The sequence below is a fragment of the Odontesthes bonariensis genome, chromosome 5 (genome assembly GCF_027942865.1).
Source record: "Odontesthes bonariensis isolate fOdoBon6 chromosome 5, fOdoBon6.hap1, whole genome shotgun sequence".
Lineage (NCBI taxonomy): Eukaryota > Metazoa > Chordata > Actinopteri > Atheriniformes > Atherinopsidae > Odontesthes > Odontesthes bonariensis.
Window position 1 is genome coordinate 26,531,549 of NC_134510.1, and position 6,173 is coordinate 26,537,721.

Below are 6,173 nucleotides of genomic sequence, written 5' to 3' on the forward strand. Positions count from 1 at the left end.
TCCTGGCAGAGAGCGAGTAAAACTGATTCATAAAAACGCACAAACGGCTGCCTTCAGGTTCAGTTTGTAATGCAGTAAATAAGACTTGGGCTGCGCCCACCAAAGCAGGAAATATGTTAAAGATCTCATGGTTTGATATTCCCCCAGCAGAGCACTTTGCTCTCAGACTGCAGGCTTACTTGTGGTTGCTGGAGTTTCTGAAAGCAGATCAGGAGGCAGAGCCTTCAGTTATCAGGCCCCTCTCTTGTGGAACCAGCAGCCAGTTTGGGTTCAGGAAGCAGACACCCTCTCTACCTTTAAGATTAGGCGTAAAATGTTCCTTTTTCATAAAGCTTATAGCTAAGGGTGGCTCAGGTGACCCTGAGACATCCCTTTAGTTATGCTACTATAGGCTTGGACTGCTGGGGGACTTCCCTTGATGCACCGCTCCTCACTGTGCTCTCTTTACTCTCCATGTACACATGACATTATTGTTGTTATTGTGCTTGTTGTTCCCTCTTTCTTGTCCTCTCATCCCCCTGCTGGTCAAGGCAGATGCCCCTCCTCCTGGTTCTGGTTCTGCCAGAGCATCCACAGTCTCCTTGTGCACGCTCTGGATGGGAAATTCGATCGAAGACAAGTTTAGATACAATCTGTTGGTTTCCTTAGCTAAGGCAACTTTTTTTTTTATGTATGAATTTGAGTAATTTGGAATTTAATTAATTTAACTGATCTGATTATGTGTCTTGAGATGACATTTGTTGCTGAATAAAATTCAATTAAATTAAAATAAGGCTTTGAAAGATGGAGAGCTTGAGCTCTATGAGGGTATATCAAACCTGTTTAAAAAGGGAGGTGATCTTAGCTGCTGCACCTGAACAGACCTTCAACATAAATGATTGTTTCAGTTGTATACCTGCCGCATCTCTTCTTAGTCGTGAAGTATTTCTCTCGTTGAAACTCTAACTGATGAAATGCTTTCAGCTCCAAAGAGACTGTTTTTTCATGAGATTACTCACACAATAAAAAGCACTTTAATGTTGATTAGATCCTAATTGCAACTCATTTACTCAGTTTATTGCTACCTTATGATCACACCAAATCTGAGTTGGACATGTACCACAATGTGACAGCATGAGCGTCACGTTCCCATCAAACACATACAGGCACAGAGTGTGTCTACACACACACACACACACACACACTGTTGCTGCTGATAAAGATGTTTAAAAAAGACATCTGCAATTAACTCTGTAACAAACAGGTTTTATATTTTCCTTTAGTTTTTTTAAATCTTTTTCATCAATATGATGTTTTGTGTATGATGTCTTTAACCATAATCTTTATGATCAGTTTGTTGAACTTGATTTAAGGCAAAACTGTTGAGATCACTCACTGAATTTCAGATCAGCTTCTGTTTGTTTGATGAATACTTGGCAGCTCATCATCACTCTGTTACAACTTACTGGCCCACTGGCAAGCTGCTCCATGTTATGGCACCAGATGTGTTACTAATACGATTGACAGCCACAGATTAAGCACATTATAATCCAACATTATGTTTTAATTGTGCCCCCCCCCCCCCCCCTTGAATGAGAATCTTAAGAAGCTTTTGTGCATTTCAGACAGTTTACAGTTGCAGATATACTGGTTCACTCATATTTCCCTGCTCATTGTTGTAAGTATGTAACAAATAAACTCCTCTGCAGTTATTTCCTTTTTGTTTGACCATCTGGGATTCACTCTAAAGGCCAGATATGCATTTGTGAACTGTGAGAACTGAAAACAGACAGAAATCATATTTTCTTCACAAAAAGAGCAGGAACAGTGAAGATGAAGATGATGTGAACCGAAGGGCCTTTCACCAGACTCCAGTGCCCACTGTGCAGAATTCCCCACCGTACCGTACATCTAGATCGCATAGCAACGGCCTATGTCTGGCCGTTGTCTGTTACCATTGCTTGAATGCCCCTCACACATGCAAGTATGCGCATGCACATGTGCTCACGTGCAACACCGTCACCAACACCTCATCCCACAATCTGCTCCCTCTATCTGATATGCACAGCTATCCTTCCACCTCACACAGCCCCCCACCCCAACACCACCATATCTCCATAACATTCATGGGTCATCCATTCCCTCTGCTCCCTCCCCCTATGTGCACGCAGATCACCGCCCACTCTGCACCCCCCCACACTTCCCTGCCTGACAACACCACCGCCCGCCATCCCATAATATTCTTGCACATGCTCCACGCACACTCATACACAGCAGTGCATTCAGCCCTTTGTTGGCAGAGATGCCTGAGCAATGCTAACATGCTCATGCACAGCAATCATGTCTATGCCTGATAAGATTACTGCATCTGGGCTCAAAGTGCTGAGGCAGGTAGCCCTGAAGTGCAGAGAAGTAACAAAGCAGATAAAGTGGGAGCAAAAGGTGCTGGGTCACATTTCTGTCTCCTAAAAACCTCGCAGGGGAAATATGTTCATGAAGTCCACAGTCACCCTGAGGCAACCGTCCTGAATGAGGCCAATCATTCGTTCTATGGTGAGCATCAGCAGATGAAGGAGGATCAGTTTAGAGTTGCCCCACCTCACAACAGAGTCTCTTAAAGTCTGCTGCTGCTTCCCACTATAACAGGGGGAATGCAAGTCATCTCTATGTATATGTCATGCTGAAGCTTTAACAAGCATCTCTTTAGGCTCTGCAACCTGGCTACAGTCAATCAGTACTGGACCATTTCAGCATGATAAAATGTCCACAAAATGGGGGAAAGATAAAGATAAAAAAAAAAGAGGGCAAGTTATTTACGAGAGAGGGGTGAAGGGATGAGCATAACAGAGGCGCCGGACGTGACAGTGGCCTGCTCATCACCATGGCGTTGCTGTGGGAGACAGCAGAGGACGTCACTTGGAGAAACAGGGGACACAAAGGAGGAATACGACATGAGGAAGACTAAAAAAAAAGAAGGGAGGGGAGCGAGAAGAAACCTGTCTTTGCAGATACAGACAGAGGAAAGTGTGTGTGAGAGATGGGGTGACCATAAACTGAGTGCCAAAGGGTTCAGGCAGATGGGCCCTCAAATCCTGAACAGGGACGTGACAAAGTCTGCAAATGTTTGTTTTCAGTTGCACACTGAAAGATTCAACAAATGTGACAAGACTGCTGTACCTGTTTCACTCATCTTGACCTTTCAAAAGTGTCTTTGAACTTCAATGTATTTGTCTATAAACACCTACAAATGTCCTTCTTCCCAGCCCAGTCACACGAGTAGAACACTTTGGCTTTCTAGAAACTACAGAGACATATATTTTCAGTTTCCCTACAACATAAAAGAAAACAGTCTCCTGGAAGAAGTTTCAGCAGTTTATTGTCCACAGTTGTGCATTTTGCATGAGTTTTTGCTGAGATGCACTGAGATTAAACATATTTGTGGTTTTAACAAATGGAATTGTACTCTGACAACTGGGTCACCCATCCTAAATAAATAAATGCTCAAAAATGGGCGTATGCACTGAAAAAAATACATATATTATGCTGGTGTAGGATGTAAAAAGGAGGGGGTCCACATGTAAACCAAACTGTGCAGACAGCTATTTCATTTTATAGATTGCCACTGCTTTAGCCCTTAATCTAAAGCTAATTTACCCGCTTTTCTATATCTTTTCCACATATTGATAATTGATTTTGATGCTTCACGATCACTTTGATTGAATTTATTCTACCTCATATTTGGAGCATCTAAAACTAAATCACAGGAGAGAAATGGTTCCTGATAGATAAATTAGTATGCTTTAAGCTAACTAGCCTAATTTAGCAAGTTAGCAAAATTGCTAAATGTTCATCTATTTGTAATTTGATGCAATTAAGATGCATTGAAGCAACCTCTATAAACAACTTATCATATCTATCATTTTGGCTGAGTTGACTCTTACTCCAATAAGCAGCTTCTACAGTAAATATAATCTAAGCACTGCTAATCGTGATCAAATTACTATACTTAAAGCTAAGTATCGCATTCAACAAATATTGCTGTAGTATAAGCTCGTGACAGGTGGAATTTATTAATGTGATTTGGTGCAATAAGGTTGAATTCAAGCAACATGTATAAACAACATATATGTATCACTTGATTTGACAAACTTGATTTTTCCTAATGTGTCAATTTAATAATAGTAGAGGAAATCACGCAAAATAACCCAACTTATTAAAAGCTAACTTCTCAAGATAAGGAAATTGAAATAAGTGATAGGTTTAACTTCTGACTGTGGAGGAATTTATGTGAGTTGGTGCAAATAAATTGCATTTAGTTAGAAAGTTAATCTACAACACTTTCACAGATAAGACTGTAAACTCTTTCAGTTTCCACATTATTTTCTTCTGAGAAGTGGGTGAGATTATCTTTATCACTACATTTTTACTTCATTTCTATCACTGGCGACACAACCATTGACAGCTAAGGGGAAATGACCACATAAACAGTAGATGAGTGCTCTTACATTGAATGTTGTAGTGCAAATATTTGTTGTTAATAAAAAGTAATCGTGAAGTCAGTTCCTGTTGCAGCATCAGTCATTAGCATCAATTTCAGAATCCCTTGAAATATTATATTCACAAGGATGTCATTAAATTTATTTGTGACAAACTTGCTTTATTATTTTACTGCTTTTTTAAAAATAAAAAAAAAACAAGTGTAACAACCATTTGTGCTTTCATTATGCCCTCCCTCCCGTCTTGTGATTTATTTGCCTCAGTTCCAATATTTGTCGGCAGTGTGTTTTCTTCCCCTTGTCTAAATGTCACCCCTTCTTCTAAGACAATATAGGGAGTGGGAGAGAAGGAGAACTAGGGGGCAAATGGGGGGGACACAGACGAAGAGGAGGGGGTAACTCGTAAAATGAGCAACAAAGTTTGGGAAAATTAAACATTAGGTAAGACACTTTCTCACATGCATATATGTGACAACAGAAATGCTGCATCATATTCATCGATGAAAGGACATCGACAGACGTCATCCTGTCTGATATTTCCTTTGAAAAGTTTCATTGAGAACTGCAGTTTACACCAAGTGTTTAGAGTTTCTCTGCACCATAAGCACATACATAAGCATGCACGCATGCGTGAAGAAACATAGAGAGCACATACAGTACGCACACAAACAGAAATGTGATGGTTTATTAGACGAGTGCCACACATCTACCTCCAGACCAGGCCCATAATTCAGGTCTCATGTCAAACAAACACAATAAAAGACATACTTACAGTTATATTACTTGCAAGTATTATCCTTTTCCACAGCCACCTCCTCCTCCTCCCTGCTTCGGCATCACTCCACACCCTGGATCACGCCTGTCCTCCCTCTCCCACCCTCACTCTCTACCTCCTTTAAAACCCATCACTCCCATTCCACTGGTCTCACACATTCTTGTCTGGATTAGACACATTTGTTTTCTGGGACTGAACTGAGCGCAAGATGACAGAATGTGACTTTTTTCTCTTTTTGTTTTCTTTGGTTAAAAAAAATGTGATTCTTCCTAGTCCTTTTGGATTTTAAGTTTTCTTTTTGGGGGTAAATTCTTCTCATTTGTGATTTTAGATTGAACATGTGGACTAATTTGGATGTTTTGAGGATGACTCTTGCTTGCAATTTGTAAAACTTTCCTGTAAGTATTTTTTTTTGTTGCGACTAAAAGCACTGAAGAAGAGATTGTGGAACAACTTTACTAATTAACATTTTGAGGCATTTTGGCATTTGATCCAAACCAAAACTCATATAATAGCTGGCTATCACAGACGTATGAACCGGTAGGAATCGATGTTACTGAGAAAATATTTATTCCTAGGATGCATTTAATTTCTTGTTTATCTGCGATCAAATCTGAAGGACAGTCTTGCTAAATGTTTTGCAATGTCTTTCTTTTCAGCAAAAACTGATATAAGCTTTGGTACCAAAATGTAATTGTTCCTTATTTAAAAATGTAGAATTGTAGAAAAGGCTGAATTAATTTGGAAATGTGTCATTATTTAACAGATATGTGGGGATCATCCCCTGACTTTGGACCAGAAACGTAAGGCTGCACAAAAACACACAGACAGAAGGAAAGGTCGCTTCAGCTGTGGAGACGGGCAGCGTGCTGTCCCACGACCCAACCTGACGCACAGAGACGGACAGACAGACAGACAGTCTG